The 26758-nt window shown below is 39.7% G+C and overlaps 1 long non-coding RNA gene across 1 annotated transcript in view; it reads right to left on the bottom strand.

The window, feature by feature from the left end:
* The window catches only part of LOC138839626 (uncharacterized), a 32430-nt gene extending 6769 nt beyond the window's left edge, over positions 1–25661 (bottom strand). Inside the window, exons 1-3 of the long non-coding RNA XR_011376000.1 lie at positions 25383–25661; positions 24600–24835; positions 1258–1350 (exon numbers count right to left, since the gene is read on the bottom strand). This is a non-coding gene — a long non-coding RNA (uncharacterized lncRNA). The remainder of the gene's footprint in view (positions 1–1257; positions 1351–24599; positions 24836–25382) is intronic.
* Between the last annotated feature and the right edge of the window lie 1097 nt (positions 25662–26758).

Genomic DNA, 26758 nt, shown 5'->3' with positions numbered 1-26758 from the left:
CTGAAGAGCTGAGGGACAGCGCCCAGGCCCAGAGTTCAGGCCCCATGACCGGACCCAAAAAAAAAAAAAACAAAAAACCACAAATTTCTCTTTTTGCCATTTGTCCTTGTGACTTCTGTGTGGGATGTAATCCATAAAATATGATCAATATTTCTGTTCATTTCCATGTCCTGGATCCCTTTTCCAAGTCCCCACCCAAAGCTTCAAATTCTTTCCATTCTCCAGGACTAAGGGCAGAGTAGCAAATACCAATGGTGCGTTTGGGAGGTTTCACACCTGAGTCAGACTGACATCTGATAACCTGTGAAGACTTCCACCAGGGATTCAATGTCTAGTTTCCTTCTCTGCAAGAGTCTTGCCTGTTCTTAAGTCATTGTGAGTGTTCTAGAAAATACAGCGAAACCACTAGCCATTGTTAGCTACCTACTAATTATGTGAAATCCTGAAGCATTTTGTTTTTTGCATTGGGTTTCTTTGTGTGTGCATGTGCAAGTGTGTGTGTGATTGTTCATGTCTGTGTGTGTGTGTGTGTGTGTGTGTGTGTGTGTGTGTGTGTGTGTGTGTGTATGGACTCAGAGCCTAATGCTCTTACTGGGTTTCCTTACTTACCTGCTGCTCTGCCACTTGGGTCATAATTCCACTATAAACCTTTTCTGGTTAATCACAGGTAGAATCTAGTGACAGTTTTTACCTGGCTGGCTTCAAAACACAATGCTTGAGATCCCAGCCCACTGAGTACATAGTATGACAGGAGTGAGCCATCAGGACTGGCCTTTGAAGTCTGCTTCTTTTCCAGGTCTTACCTTTCCAAAATGACACAAACTTTCTTTGGGCTCATAGCAGGACTTTTCTATCCCCCTCCTTGTGACTTCTGGCAAACCTACTGCCTGAGGCTAACAGTGGTTCAATAAATGTGAATAAAACCCTTTTGGAAGGGACTCCATTACCCTATGACACTGAATGCTGAGTTTTTGCTGAACACTGCAGGAGGGAGGTATAGGGTGTAGAGGACTGTCAGCGAAGGTCAGAAAATGAGCAACGTGCTGATCATTCTACAATGCAGTCTCTGCAGTGTCTTCAAAGTGCCAGGCTGCTCCTTATGCTGTTAATATAGCTTACTGCCCATTACATATAGTGACTGCATTCTTGGTACAGAGAATGAAGCGGGTGAATTACAAAAGGCCAGTGAGGTCTCATCCTTTTCAACAAGAAAATGATAACTTTCTCAGAAGCCAAACTCAAGAGAATCTTACTTACATTTTACTTGCCAAAGCTGCGTCAAATGGCTATCTTCACTTCAAGAGAGGCTGGAAGGTGAACCTCTTTACTTGGCACGGGGAAAATTTGAGGCTGAAAGGAAAAGATAGGAAGAATGACTATCAGATAAGCGACACTCATTAAATGCCACATAAAGCTTATAATCTCTTTACAAAGTTTCTTAGGTGGGTGTCAATATCAGGGCTCCTATCTGGAGAGCACTGCCTGCCCCATATATGTGTGTATATGCTTCTTAATCTGTTTGTCCACCTGATGTGCCCTCTAGATCAACATTCAGTAAGGATCCTTGGTCTCTCCCTACATCTGCCTATCACCACAGTACAAAGTAGCTCCGCTAGTAAAGCATTAAGAAAGAGGAATATACATTATGTTTTGCAGTTGCAGATACAGTTTTCCTGAGTTAGAAGAACAAAGACAATGCATAGTTGAAATTTGATGCTACTTGAATATATCTTTGTGAGTGTGTATGGGGGGCATGGTCCTGATTGAAGTCACACTGAGAATTTTGGATCAAGACAGGCATACTACCCCACTGAGCCACAGCACCATTCTGAGCTAAAAGTAAATGGAAATAAGACTCTCAATGACTTCCCTGCTCTGAGTGGATTTGAATAGCGTTCCATAGATCTCAGTTTCCTGAGTAGCTGGAAATATAGATGTGAGTCAGTGATGCCCAGACTGGAAAAGTCTTCTTTGAAAATCTTTTCTGAATTAGGGGTTAGGGGTACTGATTTGACTTACCCCCAACTGGGTGAAGCCAGGACAAAGGGGGAAGTCGAGGCTGACATCTGGTGGCTTTCTGTGAGGCAAGCCCTGGAAGAAAAGTGTTCTAGCCTTTGTTCCTAAACCAGCTAGCCAAAAGTAGGGCAGGTAGCTTGGCTCATGTGACAAAGCCCCAGACAAGCAGCATGATGGTCTGGATTCACACCCAGTCATGAGGAAAAAAGAAGCTATACATATACTCAATAATTATGTTCAGGTGAAATAGTCAAAATAAATGCATGAAAACATTTCTTTAGCATTTGCTAGGCAGATGCTATATAAATTGACATGTTTTCATTCCAAAAAATATATTCTTTAAAGCATAGTATATGCTGTCTAGAAACTATTTTCATGTATAGTAGCTGAGAATAAAAATGTAGAAAACAGAAAATAAAAATAGAGTTCCAGGAAGATGGCAGAGGAGAAGCTGGAGGCTAAACAAGCTCTCACATAGAAAGCAGTTTTAGTGATCCAGTGAACAGTCCTAAGCCAGAGAATCACACCAAGTGTGCCATCATAGTACAGAGAGTTAGGCCAGAGAGGGAAAATCCAGGCAAGGAGACAGATCTGAGCACTTGCCAGCAGCCGTGGCTTTGGCTGCAGTGGCGGCGGCAGCTGTAGCTGCCATTCCTGCAACACAGAGAGTCCAGGACAAAGGCGCCAGACACAGCGGGAGAGCGGATTCTCCTCAACACCAGCAAGAACTGACAAGGAGCAGACATCTTCATCCTGCAGATCGCAGACCAGAGATGACCCAGGAACCAAGACTCCTGTGTGAGTAGAAGCCTGACATCCTCACTCCTTCTCAGGGAGCAGAGGAGCGAAGGCCACCCTTCACCCCCCATATTTCCATCTTTGATACTGACAAAGGCCTGGCTGAGCAGCTAGCTCCAACTCAGGCCTTGGAAGAAAACAAAACAGTCATTTAGCAGGTCACAGGAACCAGACCTGACCTGCCAGGCTCAGCTCCACCCAGGGAAAAGTCACCCAGGCCGGGCCAGGCAAGCTCTGACAGCCCCAGGAGTGGCTTTCTTCACTGGGTAAACAGAGCCAGAGGCCGCCCCTCCCTACAGTAGCCTTGACAATCAATTGAAATTCAGTAAACATGAACCCTGAGAATGGCTCCAGGCTGGGCTCTGTGAGTATCTCAGAAGCTAGCCCCTCAGGGAAAAGCTTCCATTTGCTGAAAGGCTTCAACTCTACCCAGAACCTAACCTCAGCACAGCATCTCCAAACTAGAGGAAACAGTCATCTCCCTCTTTTGTGATATTCAAAGCAGATCTCCCTCCAACTGAACTAGCCTGGGAGGAGGATCACAAAATTCTGGGTAAAGCACAGCATTTTTCTGCCTGCTCAAACAAATTGACTTAAGAAACCAACCAAGCCACAGGAAAATCAACCACCACAAGCAGACCAGAGACTCCACCAAGAGACTGGTTACGGACACAAGGGAGATACAGGATCTTCCCATCTCCCCCCAAAAAATCAAAGAGCTCTTTTTTTGTACCTTTTATAAAAAATTTTAACTTTTTTTAATTTTTAAATTTTAACACTTAAAAATAATTGTTTTCTATTAACTTTTTTTTCCTCTTATAATTTTTATTTTAGGGATATATATGTATGTGCTTTTTTTTCTTTTTTTCTTTATTATTGTTTTTGTTTAGCTCCACTGACCTTTTGATCCTTTTTTTCTTTCTTTCTCATTCTTTTCACTTTTTCTTCTCTTTTGTTCTTCTTTGCGTGACTTAATTGCTACTCTGCTCATCCTCAGATATACCCATAAGTCAATTATTAGACCTTATCCCCCATTGTGTACACACTTAATCCAGAAATTTATTATTTAATTCAAAACCTCTTAGACTTAGACTTAAATTCCTTAATAGCAGTACTACCTCTTTACACCTATATAATATTTTAAGCATTTTTATTCTGAAGTTTTTCACTTCTCCTTTCTATTCCTCCCCATCTCTTATCCTATCCTCATTCTTCTCTGCATATTACGTTTTTGTTTTGCATAATTTTTAAGTGTTTCACTTTTTAATTTTTAATTTTTGTTTTTCTATTTTATCTTGTCTGTTTTTTTCTTTCTCTTTCTTCTTTTTTTCTCCTTCTCTACTATCCTTCTATCCAATCTATTTCCAGCTTTGAGATTAGGACTTAGTTAATTTAACTCTCCCTCTACCTTTCCACATCCCTCTATTCCTATTTTTACCCACGTCTCTCCCTAAACCTAATAATTTCTGTTTTGCCAAATTCTTCTTTGCTGTTCGTAGCCCATTAATACATAGTTGCTTGATGTTGAATAGATATATCTGTTGAACTAGATTGTATCTGCAGACTTTTGACTGTGCAACTACAAACTTTGGTTGATGCTTGCCTTAAGATAGTGTTCTAGATTCAAAGACTTACTGGGAGAGTACTTTCAGAAGAGTGGAAAGGAAGATTGTATAGGGAAGGTCAAAGGCCAAGCAGGAAGATGGATTCTGAGTGGAACTCAGGCAATAGTAGTCATGGAAATGACAGAAGGTCCATAGAAATTCAGTTTAACTGTGTGTACTAGCTCAGAATGCAAGAGCAATGCTAGACAAGCAGGGGAGAGGTGATGATCCCATCCAGGGATCCTGCAGGGACTGGAATCTGACCACAAGGGAGTATTTATCCACCTGGAAATTCACCAAGAATGCCTAAAGGACACTGGGCACAGTTCGATCTGCAACAACGAACTGGGAACAATAATGCACAGTTCCCAGGATCACAGAGGAACTGAGAGAAAGTACATAAAACAGGCCATGACAAACAGAAGATGATTAATGTGTGCCAGTCCCTCTCTCTTGCTGCCCATTTTACTAAGTCTCTGGAGAATCTAGCAAACAAAGACAAATGACAGTACGCATCTTGTGAACTAAAATGTGATTTCAAAAAAAAAATAAAAATATAGTGTTCTAGAACAAAACTGGTGTTACTTTCATCCCAAATGGGAAGAATAAGCCGGAAAAACACAAGAATAATGGCAAGTCTGGGTATCTCAACAACCACTAATGATAATCAGGGGACAAAACAGATAATGAATAATCCAGAGGAGAGCTCCCAAAAAGCTTTACAAACACTACCGGTAAACATGGTAAATAGAAAGGTTGAAAACCTGCAAAGGACTCAGTGTGAGCATGATAGGGAGAGAGAGAAGGCAAATCAAAGGTCAATACAGGAATATCATGAGTATGAGGAAGCTACTCAAAGGTTGATACAGGAATTGAATGAGCAGCTTGAGAACACTCAAAGAGAAATAAAAGAATGGTGTGAACAGGCTGAGATCAGTCAAAGAGATAAACAGGAATTGCTGGAGCTGGCCGAGAACAAAGAGAAAGTCAGGAATGGCATGAGCAGGCTGAGAACACTCAAAGAGAACTATAGGAATTGCATGAATGTGAGGAAGCTAATCAAAGAGTAATACAGGACTTGAGAGAGCAGGATGAGAATAGACAAAGATCAATAGAGGCATTCATGGAATCCATAAATATATTGCTGAAAGAAGTCAGGGAGACCACAAAGAGAATGCTGAATGGAACCCAACAGAAGGAATGGGAGTCCAAGGAAACCATAACCAATCAACTAAGTGATTTTAGAATGAACACTGAACACCAAATTAAGGAAGTAAAGAAGTTCATACAAGATCTAAAACAAAGATCCAACAAAGAATTTGAAGCCATCAAAGCTGACCAACTAGAAGGTAAAGAAATAAAAAAACAAAGTAGAAAGTCTTGATAGTAGGTTAGACCATGCAGAAGATCGAATTTCAGGGATTGAAGACAGCCTAGATATAGAGAAAGAACATACACCCATCCAAAACAAATCCAAGAAATATGATAGATCTATTCAACACTTGGAAGACACCATCAGAAGACCTAATCTGAGGATAATGGGTGTAGAGGAGCACCTAGAGACAGAAATTAATGGTCTAGGAAATTTGTTTAACAGGATCCTAGCAGAGAACTTTCCAAACATGAAAAAGATAGGCCTATTCAGATACAAGAAGCTTTTAGAACTCCAAATAGACCAGACCGGAATAAGACATCCCACCGTCACATTATAAGGCACACAGGATCAATTCAGACCAAGGAAAGCATCCTTAAATCTGTCAAGGAGAAAAGATCAATCATCTATAAAGGGAAACCAATTAGAATCACCTCAGATTTCTCAGCAGAGACAATCAAAGCAAGAAGAACCTGGAATGATGAATGCCATGCCCTAAAGACAACTATCAACCAAGAATTCTGTACCCAGCTAACCTCTCTTTCATAACCGAAGGTCAAATAAAAATCTTCCATAGCAAAGAAAAATTGAAACAATATATCTCCACCAAACCAGCCCTACAAAAGATTCTTAAAGATGTCCTACACATAGAAAACCAACAAGACCACATTAAAGGCCAAGAAAACACACCCAAACTGAGAATCCAAGAACCATAGGAAGAACCTAGTTGCCACAGCCCCCAAGAAGGAGGATAAAATGTCAGGAATTCCCAAATACCTCTCAGTCCTATCTCTCAACATTAACGGACTTAACTCTCCAATTAAGTGACATAGACTGTCTAGTTGGATTAAAAAGCAAGATCCTTCTATCTGCTGCCTTCAGGAGTCACATCTTACCCATAAAAAACAAACAAACACATTTTCAATGTGAAAGGCTGGAACAAAATCTACCAAGCAAACAGCCCCCATAAACAGGCAGAAGTTGCAATCCTAATATCAGATAAAATAGACTTTAAATTAAAATTAGTGAAAAGAGATAAAGAAGGTCGCTATATACTAATTAAGGGATCTCACCTTCAGGAGGATATTACAATTCTAAATCTCTATTCGTCAAACAATGGAGCACCCAAATTTATCCAAGAAACACTACTTTCCCTCAAATCTCACATAGATCCAAAGACACTAGATAGATCAACTCGGCAAAAATTCAACAGAGAAACCACAGATCTAAACAACTGTATAGATCAACTAGATTTAACAGACATCTACCAAATATTTCACCCAGCAACATCAGAATACATGTTTTTCTCAGCAGCGCATGGAACATTTTCCTAAATAGACCACATTCTAGGCCACAAAGCAAACTTGTCCAAATTCAGAAACATAGAAGTTATGCCCTGAAAACTCTCAGGCCACAAGGGAATAAAATTAGAACTCAACACCAAAAGTCACCAAAGAAAGTTCTGTAACACATGGAGGCTGAACAACACACTGCTGAATCACAAGTGGGTCATGGAAGAGATTACAAAGGAAATTCAAATGTTCATGATATGCAACTAAAATGAACACACAAATTACCAGCTCCTCTGGGACACAGCAAAGGCAGTACTCAGAGGCAAGTTTATAGCTCTGAGTTCCTACATCAACAAATTGGAGAGTTCTGAAACTAAAGATTTAATGAGACATCTGAGCCTCCTTGTAAAAGAGCAGCAAGCTAAACCCCAATCTAGCAGATGGAAAGAAATAATTAAAATTAAATCAGAATTAAATGAATTAGAATCCAAAAAAACCATAGAAAGACTCAACAAAACAAAGAGTTGGTTCTTTGAAAAAATTAACAACATTGACAGACCCTTAGCAAATCTTATCAGAAAAAGAAGAGAACACACCCAAATTAATAAACTCAGAGATGAGAATGGAAGCATCACCACAGAAACAACCAAGATTCAGAACATTATAAGGGAATACTTCTCAAAACTTTATGCTAATAAGTTTGAGAACTTGGCAGAAATGGATCTTTTCCTAGCAAATATTGACATGCCAAAACTAAACCAAGATGAGTTAAATCATCTTAACAGGCCCATATCAAGCACTGAAATAGAAACAGCAATAAGAGACCTCCCATCTAAGAAAAGCCCAGGACCAGATGGTTTTACAGCGGAATTCTACAAGCCCTTCAAAGCAGAGCTCACACCAATACTCCCCCAACTCTTCAGTGAAATTGAAAGAGAAAGTTCACTACCGAACTCATTCTATGAAGCCATCATAACCCTCATCCCAAAACCAGGCAGGAACTCATCAAAGAAAGAGAACTATAAACCCATTCGTTTGATGAACATTGATGCAAAACTTCTCAACAAATTCCTTTGATGAACATTGATGCAAAACTTCTCAACAAAATTTTGGCCAATCGACTTCAACAATTCACCCAAAAAAACTGTACACTATTATCAAACAGGATTAATTTCAGGGATGCAAAGCTGGTTCAATGTATGCAAATCAATTAATATAATTCATCACATCAACTAGAGCAAGGATAAGAACCACACGATTATCTCAATAGATGCAGAAAAAGCATTTGACAAGATCCAACATCCCTTTATGATGAAGGTTCTAGAAAAATTAGGAATCCATGGAACATTCCTCAATACAATAAAGGCTGTATATGACAAACCTACAGCCAGCAGTATACTTAATGGTGAAAAACTAAAGCCATTTCCTCTTAACTCAGGAACGAGACAAGGATGTCCACTATTTCCACTTCTCTTCAATTTAGTATTAGTATGCCTAGCTACAGCAATAAGACAAGATGCAAACATAATAGGGAATAAATTAGGGAAAGAAGAAGTAAAACTCTCCCTCTTTGCTGATGACATGATCTTGTATTTAAAGAATCCCACAGACTCCACTCCCAAATTACTCAAGCTGATTCAAAACTTTGGCAAAGTAGCAGGGTATACAATTAACCCTCAAAATCAATGGCTTTTCTGTATGCCAACAATGAGAAAAGTGTGACTGAAATCAGGAAAGCAACTCCATCCATAATAGCCCCTAGGAATTAACCAAATACCTAGGAATTAACCAAAGAAGTGAAGGGCCTCTACGATGAAAACTTTAAAAACCTGAAAAAGGAAATCAAAACAGAACTTAGAAAGTGGCAAAAACTCCCATGCTCCTGGATTGGAAAGATCAACATCATGAAAATGGCAATACTTCCCAAGGCTATCTACAAATTCAATGCGATACCTGTCAATATTCCAACCTCATTCTTCAAGGAAATAGAAGAGGCAATCCAAATATTCATATGGAACAATAAAATACCCCGAATAGCAAAAACGATCCTCAACAGAAAGAACAGTGCTAGGGGAATATCAATACCAAATTTCAAACACTACTACAAAGCCATAGTAATCAAAACATCTTGGTACTGGCACAAGAACAGACCTCAGGACCAATGGAATACACTTGAAAACCCAGAAATGAACCTACAGACTTATAGTCATCTAATCTTCGATAAGGGAGCTAAAAAATAGAATAGAAGAAAGACAGCCTCTTCAGTAAATGGTGCTGGCAAAATTGGTTAACTACTTGTAGAAAACTAAAGCTAGATCCTTATATATCACCCTGTACTAGAATCAACTCCAAATGGATCAAAGCCCTCAGAGTCAAAGAGACACCCTGAAAACATTACAGGATGGAATAGGAGAAACCCTAGGTCTCCTTGGCACAGGCCCAAATTTTCTTAATAGGGACCCAGGAACACAACAAATCAAAGATAGGTTGGACAATTGGGATTGCATGAAATTGCAGAGCTTCTGCATGGCAAAGGACATAGCTAGCAAGATCAATAGAAAGCCCGTGGATTGGGAGAAGATCTTCACTAGCCATACAGCAGACAAGGGTCTCATATCTAAAATATACCTGGAACTCAAAAAAATCAAATCCCCCAACAACAAATCTTGAAAGAAAGAAATAAGTGCCCAATAAATAAGTGGGCTAAAGACTTAAAGAGAAACTTCTCTCAAGAGGAAAGAAGGATGGCCAATAGACACATGAAGAAATGCTCAACCTCCCTAGCCATAGAAGAAATGCAAATCAGAACAACATTAAGATACCACCTCACCCCAGTTAGAATGGCTATAATCAAGAACTCTAATAACAACAGATGCTGGAGGGGATGTGGACAGAAGGAAACCCTACTGCATTGTTGGTGGGAGTGTAAACTTGTTCAACCACTTCGGAAAGTAGTATGGAGGTTCCTCAAAAGACTCCACATAGAGCTCCCCTATGACCCAGCAATCCCCCTTTTGGGCATTTACCCAAATGTTCACAAACAAGACCACACTAAAGCTACCAGCACGACTATGTTTATTGCAGCATTATTTACCATAGCTAAGATATGGAACCAACCCAGATGCCCCTCAATAGATTAATGGATCAAGAAAATGTGGTATATATACACAATGGAATTCTATGCCTCCATCAGAAAGAATGACATTGCCCCATTTGTTAGGAAATGGAAAGACTTGGAAAAAATTATATTGAGTGAAGTAAGCCAGGCCCAAAGAAACATAGGTCCCATGGTTTCCCTTATTTGCAATAACTAGTATATGTCTGAGTCAAGCAGAAAAGGTCAGACAAGTTGATGTTAGGGAAATGAACCCTAAGGTATGTACTCAAATGTTTTTATGCGATTGTTTCTAATGCATTTATAAGATTATTTCTTTGTTGCTTTGTATGTCCCTCCCCCACAGTATAACCCCTGCTTTCACTGTATTTGATGTTGGTATAATTTGTGAAGGGGAAGGGAAAAAACAAAACATTTAAATAAGGATACAGGTGGACCCATTGCAACAATGAGATGTACATGTCCTTATGTCGAAAATGAACTTTACAACTTTGGTGGAGGGGAGGGGGGGAGAAGGATTGGGTTGGGGGGCAGGGTGAGGATGGGAAGAGATGGGAAGGGGAAACAAAGGAGGAGGCTACAATGCTTGATAAGAAATGTACTCATTATCTTGCCCATGTAATTGTAATCCCTCTGTACAGTATTTTCACAATAAAAAAATAGAAAACAATATACTATACAAACCATAATGACTAAGAGAAGGAGCGGCTGTGTATCAGACTTTCAAGAGGCCTCTCCCAGTCAACTAACCAAGGATGTGTGATTCCTCCAACAAGAAGTTCTAACAACAGGAATGAAATGTTGTCTATCAGAAGCATGCTAGAAATTCAGGTCCTGAAACATTATTGGGGACTGGTCATGTGGACATCCCTGCCTAGCACTATACAAAATGCCAAATTCCTACTAGGAAAACACAGCATACACATATTATTTGTACAAATGTCTTAAGCAGGGCTGGGAAGTTGGCTCAGTGGTAGAATGCTTGCCTCGCATGCATGAGGTCCTGGTTTCGATTCCTTGGCACCACATAAGCAGAAAAAAGCCAGAAGTGGCACTGTGCTTCAAGTGGTAGAGGGCTATCCTTGAGCTGAAGAGTGGAGGGACAGGGCCCAGACCCAGATTTCAGCCCCCATGACCAACAAAAAAAAAATATCTTAAGCACAGATGAACAATCTTTTAAGGTCTAGTCAGTTTTGATGGGAACATTCTCCACATATAATTTCCACACCCATCCAGAAATTTGTTTCTCTATAAGATATTGCAAAGTAAAGTTATCAGGGATGCTGTGTTAACTCTTTTCTGTACAGCTTGGAAGTCAGCAAGCTTGAGCTTTCCACAGGATAAATCACATTTATGCAAACAAATTCTGTACTGTGAGCCACTCTGACCAGTTCTACAAATGGTGACACTTTCCTAAACTTCAAGTTCTTAAATGTCCACAGATACTTTGTTGTCTTTCTCTCAATTTTCATAATTTCCCACAGTATTTTGCAACTGTAGAATTATCCTAACACCAATACCAGACAATGACAAAACCATACACTTTTATCATTCATCAGCTTTCACACAAAATGTGCAAAAGTCATTAGTAGAAAAGAGTCTGTCAAGGTCTACAATTTGAGGAAGACCTCAAGATGGTGCCGAAACAATAGGGAGTTACCCTAACCATCTCTAATGTAGAGAGAAAGGAGAATCCCAACACACAAAACCCCCAAGAAACTGACAACAAAGAAAATCTGAGCAAGAGAGAACTACAGGAACTGAAGGAGAAAAGAGAGAAATGCTCATAGACTGCATACACAAAGAAGGTAATTCGTGAAGACCACTCCCTCTCCCCTTGTCAGAGCGAGGGCTTACACCACCAAGCCGAGAAAGTGGCCTGTGGCTGCTGGGGGTTTCATGACCAGCAGTGGACTGCAGAACCCAGACACAGAAAAGGCCTACAGAGCAGGACCTGGACAGCACCATGCTAAGACTCCAGAGATTTCCTGCAGCACCACCGGCCAGCCCACAACCAGACCTAGGATCAGTGAGTACCCCACCAGGGACTTCCCCCACAGGAGACCAACACTGGTGGTGACCCACAAGGCTTGAACTGGATTCCCCACTCCCTTACCCAAGAAGGAACAACACACCTTAATGGGACAAAGAGGACAGATATGTCTTCCTCACCCCACCTACTAACATCCAGTGGGAGGCCACGGGGACCAATACTTGACAAGCACTAGGACCCAGTCCTGCCCACAGTTTGGGCTGCCAGATGTCGCCTACCCCCAACAGAACCTGTCTGCCCAGGGGCAAGAATCAGTCCATCAGCCAGAGGCAGAAGCTGGCAGAGGACTCTCCAGGAGGATCAGTCTAACAGCCTGAGGATGTCCTCTCCCCCCATCAAACCTGCTGCTGAGGGGTGTGGATCAGCCTAGCAGCTGGAGGCCCCCCTTCCCTCAGAAACTGTCCAGGGGCCAGACAAACTCAACAACTGAGAGGAGAACCACTCCTGAACAAAGCAAAGACTGCCATCTATTGACCAAAAACTGTCAGAGCTTGCGATTTGACTCTCATACCCCTAAATCCTCATGCAAATAATCACAGTGAAAAATTACAAGATTCATAAACAAGACAACAAACCATCTTGCCTCTCAGGGAAAAACTTCAGTGAAAGTGAAGAAGAAATGGAAGACAAACTTTATATCCAGGAGTTGATAACAGGAATGGCCCAAGAATTAAAGGTAGCAATGGACCAGCAATTTAAAGAACAAAGAAAAAAATTATCAAAAGAGATGCAGGAACATAAAAAAGAGAAGAAGTCAAGAATAGATGCAGTACACACCTCCTTAAAAGATGAAATTAACACTTTGAGAACTGATATAGAAATCATAAATAGTTCAATTTACTCCATGCAAACCACAATGGAATGCATAGTTAACAGAGCGAATGAAATGAAAAATACAATACCAGGTGCCGAAGACAAAATGCAGCAATTGGTGAGAAAAGTAACAGATATGGAAGAAAACACTGAAAATATACCAAAGGAAAGTCCAAGAACACACAGACAATGCCAAGAAATTTAACCTTTGTATAACTTGGATCAAGGAAGGTGAGGAATACCAGAATAGTGGGATGCAACACTTATTCAATAAGATTATCAGTGAAAAGTTCTCCAATCTTAAAAGAGAAAATCTCACCTACATATCAGAAGCATATAGAACACCTAGCAAGGAGGATCCCAGGAAGAACACTTCTAGACACATCATTATAAAAACATTAGAGCAGAGTAACAAAGAGACAATTTTGCATGTAGCAAAATCAAAGAAGGAGCTACACTACAATGGAAAAAATAATCAGAATCACTGAGACCTCTCCACGCAAACTCTGAACACAAGGAGAGCCTGGAAAAGTACCATCCAAACCCTGAGAACCAAAAATTCCAACCAACCCAGACTGGTATATCCAGCGAAGCTAGCATTCACATTCGATTGAAAAACTAAAAATTTTAATAGTAAAGAAAAACTAAATAAATTCATAAGCAATAAGCCAGCACTACAAAAAATAAGAAGAGGGGGATTACAGTCTGATGAAAACAATCAATATCAGGGACCACATCAGACAGATATCACTAGGAGACTAACTTGGTAAGCACAAGAGGAAAGGAAAGAAGAAAAACTTAGGAAAGAAAGAAAAGGACAGGAAATACAATGCACCTCTCTATAATAGCCATAAATATTATTGGACTCAATTCACCAATCAAAGGAAGAACTGCAGATCGGATCAGAAAACAAGGTACTTCCATTTGTTGTCTTCAAGAGACCCATCTCACAGCCAAAGATAAAAACAAATTCCAAGTGAAGGGATGGAGGATGATCTTCCATGCAAGTGCTTCCAGCAAGAAGGCAGGAGTGACCATCCTTATATCTGACAAAATAAACTTTTCATTAAAAGAAATACAACAAAAAGAAAGACAAAACATAATATAGGGAACAATCAAGAAGAAGATATCATTAACATCCATTTATACTCACAAAACATTGGAGCACCCAAATACGTTAAGCAAATACTCTCAGACTTACAGAAAAAATAGATCCAAATACAATAACACTACAAGACTTTAATACTCCACTCTCACCAAAGGACAGGTCTACAAACCAGAAGATTAGCAAAGAGGCCTCTGAACTAAAGGACACCATATCCCAAACATCTACAGGGTTTTCCACTCAACAACAGCCCTGTACACATTCTTCTTAGCAGATCATGACACTTTCTCCAAAATAGATCCTATCATACTACTTACAAAGAATGTATGCAAATACAAAAGGATCAGCCTAATCCCTTGTGTTCTATCCGACTATAGTGGAATCAAGCTAGTTCTCAATAACAAAGCATACCATAGAAATTACTCAAATACATGGAAATTGAATAGCACACTTCTGAGCAACACCTGGGTCACAAAAGAAATCAAAGAAGAAATTTTAAAGTCCCTACAATTCAATGAAAATGGATATACATCACAAAGAAATCTATGGGACATGGCCAAAGCAGTTCTGAGGGGCAAACTGATTGCCCTCAGTGCACACATCAAGAAAATAAAGACAGATCAAGTAAATAATCTCATGATGCAACTAAAACTGCTAGAAATGCAAGACAAAATTGAACCCAAAGTTACTAGGCAGAGCGAGAGAACCAAAATAAGACCTGAAATGAACGAGATAGATAGAATCTAAGAATATTATAAATAAAATCAATAAAACAAAAAGCTGGCTTTTTGAAAAAAATAATAAAATTGATGGACCTCTGGCAAGATTAACTAAAAAAAAAAGAAGAGAGGAGACCCAAATCAATAAAATCAGGGATGTCACAGGAAAAATTACAGCAACCATCCAAGACATCCAAACGATCATAAGGAACTATTTCCAGAATTTATATTACTAAGGAAGGAAAACCTAGCAGATATGGATGAGTTTTTAGAGAAATGCAAATTTCCCAAACTGAAACAAGAAGAAATGAATCAATTAAATAAGCCAATAATTTACAATGAGATAGAGGAAGCAATCAGAAATCTTCCAATAAGGAAAAGCCCAGGTCCAGATGGATTCACTACAGAATTCTATAAGACCTTTAAAGAGGAACTAATACTCATAACTCCTCAGGTTCTTCAGTGAAATAAAAGCAGACCTAGAAATCCCAAACTCATACTATGAAGCCAATATCACACTCATCTCTAAACCAGCCAAAGACCCAACCAGAAAAGGGAACTACAGACCAATCTCCTTAGTGAACACAGATGCAAAGCTCCTCAATAAAATTTTAGCCAACAGAATCCAGAAACATAATGAAAAAAATGATATATTATGATCAAGTAGGCTTTATTTCAGAGATACAAGACTGCTTTACCATATGTAAATCAATTAACTTAATCGATCACATCAACAGATCCAAGGTCCAGAACCATGTGATTATCTCCATTGATGCAAAAAAGGCTTTTGACAAAATACAACACTCACTCATATTAAAAAGCTGTGGAGAAAAATAGGAATAGAAGGAACATTTTTAAACAAACCAACAGCCAATATCATACTAAACAGGGAAAAACTACAACCAATTCTCCTAAAATCAGGAGCAAAGCAAAGATGCCCACTCTCTCCACTCCTCTTCAATATAGTTCTGGAATACTTAGCCTGAGCAATAAGGCAAGAAAAGGATATTGAAGGGATCCACATAGGGAAGGAAGAGATTCAACTATTTCTCTTTGCAGATAACATGATCATAATCTTAAACTACCCCCAAAACTCCACTCCCAAACTCCTAGAACTTATAAGCCACTTTGGCAAATAGCAGGATACAAAATTAACCCACAAAAATCAGTTGCCTTTCTGTACACCAACAATGTACAAGCAAAAAGGGAAATCAGTGAAACAACCCCATTCACAATAAAATATTAGGAATTTACCTAATCAAAGATATAAAGGACAGAAGTGGCTCTGTGGCTCAAGTGGTAAAGCATTCGCCTTGAACTGAAGAGCCGAGGGACAGCGCTCCGGACCAGAGTTCAAGTCCCACGACTGACAAAAAAATGTAAAGGACTTATTTAGTGAAAATTACAAAAATCTAATGAAAGAAATCAAAGAGGATACCAGGAAGTGGAATGGATAGGTAGAATCAATATTGTGAAAATGTCCATACTGCCAAAAATGATATATAAATTCAATGCAATTCCCATCAAAATCCCAATGATGTTCTTTACTGAAATAGAGAAAACAATCCAAAAATTCATATGGAACAACAAAAGACCTAGAATAGCCAAAGCAACTCTAGGCAAAAGAAACAACGCAGGAGGGATCACAATACCAGATTTCAAGCTCTACTATAGAGCCATAACAACAAACATAGCATGGTATGTTACAAAAATAGACCCAAAGACCAGTGGAATAGATTAGAAGATCCAGAAATAAAATCACATTCTTATAGTCAGCTGATATTTGACAAAGGAACCAAAAACATACAATGGAAGAAACATAGCATCTTCAACTATTGGTGCTGGGAAAACTAGGCAGCTACCTGCAGAAAACTAAAAGCGGAACCTAGCCTGTCACCATGCACTAACATCAACCCAAAAGGGATTAAATACCTCAACATCAAACCTATTACTCTGAAACTAATGCAGGACAGAGTAGGAGAGACACTGGAACTTATTGGTATAGGCAGGAACTTCCTGAACAGAGTCCCAGGGTTACAACAATGGAGAGAGATTCAACAAATGGGACTACTTTAAAATAAAAAGTTTCTGCACAGCTAAAGACATAACTTCCAGGCTCGAAAGATAGCTAACCAAGTGGGAAAAGATATTTACCAGAAATATATTAAAGACTTAATATCCATTTTATACAAGGAACCCAAGAAACTAATCCCTCTCAAATCTAACAAACATCATTAAATGGGCCAGGGAGCTAAACAGAGAATTCTCAGAAAAAGAGATAAAAATGCCAAAGAAACACATTTAGAAATGTTGGTCAACCCTGGCCGTAAAGGAAATGAAAATAAAACAACACTGAGATACCACCTTACCCCAGTCAGAATGGCCCACATCCTAAATTCATCCAACGACAATTGCTGGAGGGGATGTAGAGAAAGAGGAACCTTACTGCACAGCTGTTGGGAATGTACACTAATACAACCATTCTGGAAAGCAGTCTGCAGGTACCTCAGAAAGCTAAATATAGACCTTCCCCATTATCCAGCCATACCACTTCTAGGCATCTACCCTGAGCAACAGGAACCAGGATACAAGGACACCTGCACCTCCATGTTCATTGCTGCACTGTTCACAATAGCCAAGACATGGAAACAACCCAGATGCCCCACTACAGATGAATGGATCAAAAATTATGGTAACTCTATATAAAGGAATATTGCACAGCCATTAGAAAGGACAAAATAATGGCATTTGCAGGGAAATGGATGGAACTAAAACAAATCATGTTGAGCAAGGTAAGCCAAGATCAGAGAGACAAACAGCACATGATATACCTGACATACGTATATTAAACCCTAAATGCAAGGAGATGGGGCAAAGTAAACAGGAATCAAGAAACAAAGGACCTCTTCTTAATTTGGTCATATCATTTCTAGATGACCCCGGGTTCTCTACCTCATATATGGTATATACATGTGCACATCTGGGGGAAGATAGGAGAAGGGCACTGAATCAGAGAGAAATGGGAAACAATACAGCAGAGGAGTCCATCAGCTGCACTGGAAACCAATGAAAGTGAATTAAGCAACTCAAGGGCAGCGATGGGAGGGAGGGAATGAGAGAGGGGGAACAGCTTATAGTAAGCAAAAGGAAAGAAATGTATGTGTAACCTGATTTTGAAAAAGATAGCTGTACTGTCAAAGCTTGTAGAGACTATAAGATTTATAGACCATGATAATGACAATGCACCTCATGAAGGTTAAAATGTGTTTGTGATTTTAAGTATCACGATCCCACAATACTGTGAATTTTGTGAAACTTATGTAATTGCTTAATCTCAAAGAAAAAAATTCAATTTGATTATTTCTAAATGGGTTGTATTGCATCTATACAAAGTTGATTTAAATGCGATGTTTACTCAATGCAATATACCACTGCTTGAAGAAATTACCTGTGATAACTTCGACATTCACATGTGTTTAAAAAAAACTCTCACAGTAAACTATGGATTCAGGAATCATTTCTGAAGTTAAGGGACTCTACCAGAAAAGCTAAAGTTACTGTGGATTACATAGCTCAGAAAATAAGCTGAAACAGTAACCCCAGTTTTTCTTTATTCATTTGGTGGACAGGTATCTTTCTGGCAATAAATATTCTACACCACACTCCCAGAGTGCATGTAGGCAGGGAGTACACACAGGTACCCAGGTCTGCCATCTGTACCTACTGAGGGACACTCAATGACATTTTAGAGATTGCTTGGATTAGAGGCCCTGTCTTTTGCTGCCTGCTGGGTGTGAAACTTGCACTCTAAACTTCTTGGGTATATTTGCAGAAGGAAGATCAGGTGGAGCTTTCCCATCTCCCAGGCACCATCTCAGCCCTCCTCTTCTAGCAGCTTTCTGGACTCATCTGATGAAACATTTCAAGATTTCTGCACCAAGAATGGCCAGAGGTGGACTGTGCCTGACAGAAGACTTTCCTCTTCTGTGCTGACCTGTAGCTGCTTCAAAACTCAAAGGCTCTCTCCTCCCCATCCAATGTGGACAGTGTCTGGCCTTGAGTTTAAGCACCACAACCAGCACACAAGTACATGTGTGTGCACATACACACACACACACACACACACACACACACACACACACACATACCATTCTTAGAATTATATGTCAGACAATGAAATACTTAGGTGCTGAGGAAAATATACACAGGATGTATATGCTGAAAATTTCAAAGTACTGATTAATTCTAGGAAGGCCTAAATACATGGAATTTGATTATGTATTGTTTGTTATTTATAAAATCATATAGTAAAGAAATAAATTCTTCCCAAAGTGACCTACATTTGTCATGTAATTCCCCTTCAAAAATTCAAATAAGAATAGGCAGATCAAATTCCTATATGCAGAACTATGAACCCCTACCTCAGGTTCAACTTGATTACAAAAATTAATTCATAGTAAGTAGAAGATTGAAGTAAATTCTATTTTATTATATTATAAAAATACTAACATGAAACTGACTAAAATCTGTTTAACAGGACAGAGAAAAAGAGGGTAAGACAGAATAATATCAGTGAGATCAAAGGAAGAGACACTTAGAATAGAAACACAAAGGCTCAATTCTTCAGTGCCTCTGATTATATAAAATACTATTTATTGAAATGAACTCTAGGAAATGGAAACAGGAGGTTTGTTCCTTTTCTTTCTATCTTGATTGTTCCTATTTCTTTCTTTGGGGATGAAGGTGGCACAAAAAAGGCAAAGAGAAAAAAGGTAAGCAAATGCTGCAGTGGTACTCACAAAATACTATTTTGATAATGAGCTAGAGAACTTGTGGCAGAGATAGGAGTGGGAAACTGGGAGATAGCAAAGGAAGGTGTGACATTGTACAAATTGAAATGTACTCATTAACTTATGAAATGGTAGCCACTCTCTTCATCACCTTTATAAAAAGAATACACTAATTTTAAAAAGAAGGAATAATACAAGCAAAATGTCCATGGCTCACATCTCTAATCTTTGCTACTCAGAAAGCAGAAATCTTGAAAATCGAGGTTCCAACAAAACTTGGGCAGAAAAAATGCCCCAAAAGTAAGGCTGGAAGTTTTGCTCAAGTGGAAGAGTTCCAGCCAAGTGAAACCGATGCCCTTAGGTGCATAAGCCTACTAATAACACAAAAAAAGGAAAGAGAAAGAACTGGAAAGAAAAAATGATATGGAGTTAATTTGATCAAAGTTCATCACAATACATTTATGAATGTAGAAGGCACAATTGTACAATTCATTTATACTATTGAAAATTTTAAAGTAAAAAACTGATTTATTCTATGAGAAGTGTCAATGTGAGTTATAAAAATGTACCTTTAAAACAATAGTTTGTTAACCTATAATTTATTAAACTGTAAGATTGAACTATTTCTATAGGAAAGCAGTAGAAAAAGACTTTAGCAACTGGGACAATATATACATTTGTTACACAAGTCACCAAAGCAGAGCATAGAAGCACAAAACTTGAACAATTAGGTATCTGACAAAGGAAAAATTTTTTGTCTCAAAACGTCTGCGATTAATTGAAAGACCCAGCTTCATAATAGAAAATATTTTCACATCTCATAGAGGACATGTAAAGATTCTTAACAACACTGGCCATAAAAAGCCATTTTAACAATATTATCACCATAAATCCATCTGAATGGCTATATGGGGAGAATATCAAATTCTGAGAAAGATGGGATGAAACTGCTAGTGTGAATACAAAATGTTACAGATAGTCTGTAAATGACTAACAATTTTCTTTTCCTTTCAATTCTTCTAATTTTTTCCTTCCTTCCTTCCTTCCTTCCTTCCTTCCTTAGTTCCTTCTTTCCTGCCTGTCTGCTTGCCTTCCTGCCTGCCTTCCTGGTTTCCTTTCTTTCTGTCCTTCTTTCTTTCTTTCTTTCTTTCTTTCTTTCTTTCTTTCTTTCTTTCTTTCTTTCTTTCTCTCCTTCCTTTCCTTCCTTCTTCTTTCCTTCCTTCTTTCTTTCTCCCTTCTTCCCTCCCTTCTCCCTCCTTCCTTCCCTCCCTTCTTCCCCCCTTCCTTCCCTCCCTCCCTCCCTCCCTCCCTTCTTTCTTTCTTCTTTCTTTTTCTCTTTCTTTCTTTCTTTCTTTCTTTCTTTCTTTCTTTCTTTCTTTCTTCATTCCTTCCTTCCTTCCTTTTCCTTCTTTCCTTCTTTCTTTCCTCCTTTCTTGCTTTCTTTTTCTTTCTTTCTTTCTCTCTTTCTTTCTTCTTTCTTTCTTTCTCTCTTTCTCTCTTTCTCTCTTTCTCTCTTTCTCTCTTTCTCTCTTTCTCTCTTTCTTTCTTTCTTTCTTTCTTTCTTTCTTTCTTTCTTTCTTTCTTTCTTTCTTTCTTTCTTTCTTTCTTGTATGCTGGTCATGGAGCTTGAAATAAGAGTCTGGGCTTTTCTCTGCACTTTGAAGCCCAATGCTAGTTCTCTACAACTTGAGCCACTGTTATAAATCCAGATTGAGGTGGTATTAATTATTGGAAACAAAGTCTCAGGAACATTCAAACTGGAATCCTCAGAGCTTAGCTTCCAGAACAGCAAGGATTATACAGAGTAGACACTTGGACCCAGCTTTTTCCTTTTTCTTTCCTTTTATTTTTATTTATTTGTTTGTTTTTGGTGTAAGTACTGGGGCTTGAAATCAGGGCCTCATGCACTTCCTCAGGTGCCTTTACTCACAACTTATGTTCTACCACCTGATCCATGCTTCCTATTCTTGGCATGTTCTTTTAGCATTAAAATTTATTTCTCACCCAGATGCCAGTGGCTTCATGCTATAATCCTACTCAGGAGGCTGAGATCTGAGGATCTCGACTCAAAGTCAGCCCTGGGCAAAAAGTCTTCTTGACACTCTTATCTTGAATAAACTACTCAAAACAGCCAGAAGTGGCTCTGAGGCTCAAGTGGTAGACTGCTAACCTTGAGCACAAAGAAGCTCAGGACAGCACCCAAGCCATGAGTTCAAGCCCCAGAAAAGGCAAATATATATATATATATATATATATATATATATATATATATATATATATGCTTCTCAAGCAACCAAGAATCACTGAACTTATACTTACCATCTGGCTCATCAATTGCACATTTGGTATTTAGCATGAGGAAGTCGAGTTATGTTAACACTAAACTATGTGTTTTTCTTATTTATTTTTGAAGGATGCGGGCTGAGGGCTTCAACTCTGTGTGGGCTTTGTGCGTACACAGGCTTTCCTACAAGTAACCCACAACTCAAGTTCTTTGTGCTGGGACTGTTTTCTTTTACTTATTGTTGTTGTTATTGTGGGTGGTGGTGGTCGTGGTTGTGTTGGTGGTGGTACCACTCCAGGGACTTGATCTCAGGACCTTGACTTGTCCCTGAGCTTTTTGGCTCAATGGTTTTCCTCTACCATTTGAATCATACTTACACTTCCAGATTTTAGTGGTTAATTGGAAATATGAGAGCTTCATGGACATATCTGCCCAGGCTGTCTTCAAACTGTGATCCTCAGAACTCTGTCTCCTGTGTTGTTAGGATTACAAGTATGGGCCACTGGGGACTGGCTCAGCTAGGGATTTTCCTGTCCGGGGTACACTTGTGCTAATGATGAGACTATTTTAAGCTGCCCATCATACTTAGAATAATAGGAGTGTAGCACCAAGTGGCAGCTCTCAATTGAGTTCTCTAAAACTTTTCTATGCTGGATGGCCTTGAACCATAATTCTCCCCGTCTCTGCTTTCCAAGTAGCTAGGACTATACTTATAAGCAACTGACATCTTTCTTGAAGTTTTATTTTGCTTGTTTGTATATGCATGAGCTTCTGTGTGTGTGTGTGTGTGTGTGTGTGTGTGTGTGTGTGTGCATGTAGCAACTTAAGTTCTTATTTAGCTTTTTTGTCAATAGCTGGCACTCTATCACTTGAACCACAACTCTGATCTGTCTTTTTGGGAACACTTAATTGGAGATCAGATAATTGAAGACTTTTTGCCCCAGCAAGCTTCCAAGCTCTGTCCTCCATGTCTCAGCCTCTTGAGTAGTTAGAATTACAAGCATGAACTACCAGTGCTGAGCTCATTTTATTTGTAGTGGATTAAAATGTGAAGCATATTTGAGAATCAGTAGATCATACCTGCAATCCTAACTGCTAAAATCTGAAAATCCCAATTTGAAGCCAATAACCAAGGTAAGTCCATGAGACTCTTATTTCCACCTAGCCAGCAAAAAGTCCACAGTGGAGCTGTGGCTAAAGTGGTAGAGGGCTTGCCTGAACAAAATAGTAAAAGGACAGCATCATGCCTCTGGAGCATGTCTAAAATAAAATGGAAATAATCCAATGTGCTTTAATGGGCAAACAATTAAACTGGCACATCCATCCTATAGAATGTCACTTCTCAGTAAAAAGATATGAAATGATGTACATAAGCAAATCTCAAAGAGATGTTATAAAAGGGCATCAAAAAAGTATGATTCCAATTTTCTAATATTCCCAAATCAGAATATTACAGGGATGGTGAATATGTTAAGGTTGCCAGGTGACTGTAACTCTAGCTGTGGCAAGAATGATTGTGGTAGAGAATCTACACATGCAGGAAAATTGCATAGAATTATGTATACAGATCAAGATAGGAGTGCATGGACTAGTGTTATTCTCTTGTATTTGATATTGTATTTTAAATATATAAGATATGACACTTGGGGAAAACTAGGTGAAGAATTTGTGCAACCCCTTTGTGTTACACTTTTTTTTCATTCCCTCTAAAATAAATTCAATATAATAAAGTGAGGTATGTCAAAGTACTACAAATACTTGGAAAGTCATATATCATCATATTAAGAAATGGAACTACAACTTTAATGTGGAAAATAGGCAAAATACAAAAAGATCTAATGTTATCATGAAACTTAATGATACTGAGTATAAGTGAGTTCCTCAAAATGGCGTAAGCTACACTGACAAATCTGTTTCTGTGTGTCCTTCTGTGTCTCTGTCTTTGTCTTTATCTCTGTCTCTCTGTCTCTGTCTCTCTCCTTCTCTGTCTCTCTCCCTCTCTCTCTCTCTCTCTCTCTCTCTCTCTCTCTCTCTCTCTCTCTCTCTCTCTCTCTCTCTCTCTCTCTCTCTCTCTCTCTCTCTCTCTCACACACACACACACACACACACACACACACACACACTGTCTCTCTTTCTCTCTCCTAAGCTTTGAACTAATGGATTTCCAAATGATTCAACCAGTTTCATTTAAAGAATCCAACAAAATCTCTCCTCTATTTTAAATGAACTGATTGGGAGGGAATTTTTTTAATATATATAAGCAGTATCCATCTAACTGCAACACCCGTGTCAGTGACTCACAGGGAGAGCACTGACACACTGACAAGGAAAAGCACTGGCATCCTCAAGCGCTTTGTTTGCAAAAGGACACTTGGGTTACGAATTGTCCCTTGGCTTTATTATAGGCTCTCCAAGCCTAAAGGACCTCAGTCAGGAGCGCACTTGGAGTTTATGTACACCCACCAGCCCTTCCCTTCCTTTCAAGTTTGCCAGGAGCAAGTAGACAAGCCTGGGTTTGGACAGCACTGAGGTTAAGGCTTCTCCACCTGGTTGTGCCTGGCACCTAGCTGGACTTGCAGCTTCTCGGGAAGCCAGGCCCTGCCCTGCCCCACCCCGCAGAAGGAGCAGGAGAACACACCTGAAGCACAGAGCCCAGCTGTGAACTGGACCCAGTTGGCGGAGCCTGGAAGTAGGCCCTAGGGCCCCAATTCAATCCTGCAGAAGAGCACAAGGCTGACAGGAGGGCAGGAGGCGAGCAGGCAGTGAGCAGACACCTTGTGAACAGCAGGCAGGCGTGCAGGTGGCCTAGAGATGGCAGGTGTGCTGCTGAGTATGCAGGTGTGCAAACCGCTTGCACACTTGTAGAAAGCAAGCCTGTAATTGGGCATCAAGAGGCAGGAGGGAAGACAGGGATGCAGTCAGTCCGGAAGGAGTGAGCAGGGTCAGTGGTGCAATGTGAGTGTGTGTGTGTGTGTGTGTGTATGATAGAGGGGAGTTTGTGTGTGGTGGAAGTTGTCTGTGTATGAGTGTGTGTGGTATAAGGAAGTTGTGTGTCTGTGATGGAGGGGTATGTGTACATGATTGTGTGTGGGAGTGTGCATTTTTGTGTGGCAGAAGGCCTTCTGTGTGTGTGTGCTTGTGGATTTGTTGTGGACGAGAGTGTGTGTGTGTATGTGTGATGAAGGGGAGTGTATGCTGGTGTATGGTGGAAGGGAGTTTGTGTATCTGTGTGTGTGTGTGTGTGTGTTTTGGAGGGGAGTGTGTCTGTGTGATGGAGGTGTGTGTGTGTGTGTGTGTGTGTGTGTGTGTGTGTGTGTGTGTTAAAAGGCAGTGTGAAGGCCAAGGAAGGACAGGGGAAAGCCACAGTTTGGGAGGGCACAGGGACCACTACCTTTGCCTTTGCTTGATCCCCTGCTGTTACCTTTGCTGCTGATGCAGGGGCAGCTGCAGCTGCAGCTGCTGCTGCTGCTGTTGCCACCACCTCCCAAGTCCTGCTCTTCACTGACAGATCTGCAGGCACGCAGGGCAGGCAATGACACAGGTCAAAAGAAAATGGGAATGGGGGAGGCGGGGTGGGCTAGTGAAGTCCTGGTGGATAGAAGTGGTAAGTAGGGGCTTGGAGGAGTATTAGGGAGTAGGTACAATGAAGGGCAGTGAAGAAAGCAGGCACAGTGTAGAGCGATTATCATTCCCTAGTGGACCAACAGTACAGGTTGCTAGGGACCCCAGGCGGAACTCTGGGGAGCTCAAGATTGGATCTTCCATGGTAGGCATCACAGAGGGTGGGCGTGGCACGGGTGTGGTTGAGGGATCCATCAATGGGCCAAGAAGCTGGGGAACGCTGGCAGACAAAGCTGAAAGACACATACCTCCTGTTAACTAGCAAAAAGCTGCAAGTGGGGGTTTGCCTCAGGTGATAGAGTCCCAGCTAAAAGCAAAAATGCCAAGTGACATCACAGATCCTGAGTTCAAACCCCAGTACTAACACAAAAATAGAGAAGCACACTAACTTGCAAAATCAATATAACCTAATGAAATAAAGCTCAATTTGCATTATGAATGGTGAATCATATTGGCATGGAATCTATAGAAAATCTGGAGATTTTTATTCAATGACATGCACATATTACATATATCCACATACATAATAATTTCTATGGATAACACGAATCTAAAGAAAAATTTAGAAGAAGGGCTAGAAAGGGAAAATATAGAGGATGAGTAATTCCGGAATAATAATGCAATACATATGGAAACATCATAAAGAATCTTAATGAAAGTTGTCATCACTACTTGGCGGAGGTGGGGGCAGCAGAGAAAAACAAATTAATGAATACTACATCCTATAGGCTAAATCAAATAAAGGATGTACTTGAATTTCATTCCATAATAAGCTTGTGATTTTCTTTGGTCCTAGAGACATGGGATTTGGCATACTCAGGTCCCAGAATTTAAATTTTGTTTTGTTTTCTATTTAAAATAAATGCTTGCTTAGAAAAGGACAAAGCATGTGGAGTTGTAGGCAGCTTCTACAACTTCGCAGATATTCAGGTGGAGTGTGAAGCAATGGGGACAGGAATTTGATTTTCAGCTTTTTTCAATTTTTACATTCTGTGTTTAATATAGGTTTTTGTGCAAATGGGTTTTTATAATGCTGAAGTTATTAAAGTTATTTAAAATAATGTTGAATACTGAATCATTGAAAACATATTTCATTTAAATTCAGTAGTTTTAATCAGCTTGAAAGCTACTGAAGTAAGCTTGTAGTTTTCTTGTTCTTCATAGGATTCTCTTCTT

The sequence above is a fragment of the Dipodomys merriami genome, unplaced genomic scaffold, assembly GCF_024711535.1.
Source record: "Dipodomys merriami isolate MVZ:Mamm:240054 unplaced genomic scaffold, mDipMer1.0.p SCAF_3, whole genome shotgun sequence".
NCBI classification, from domain to species: Eukaryota; Metazoa; Chordata; class Mammalia; order Rodentia; family Heteromyidae; genus Dipodomys; species Dipodomys merriami.
This window is presented reverse-complemented; position numbering and strand designations above follow the sequence as displayed.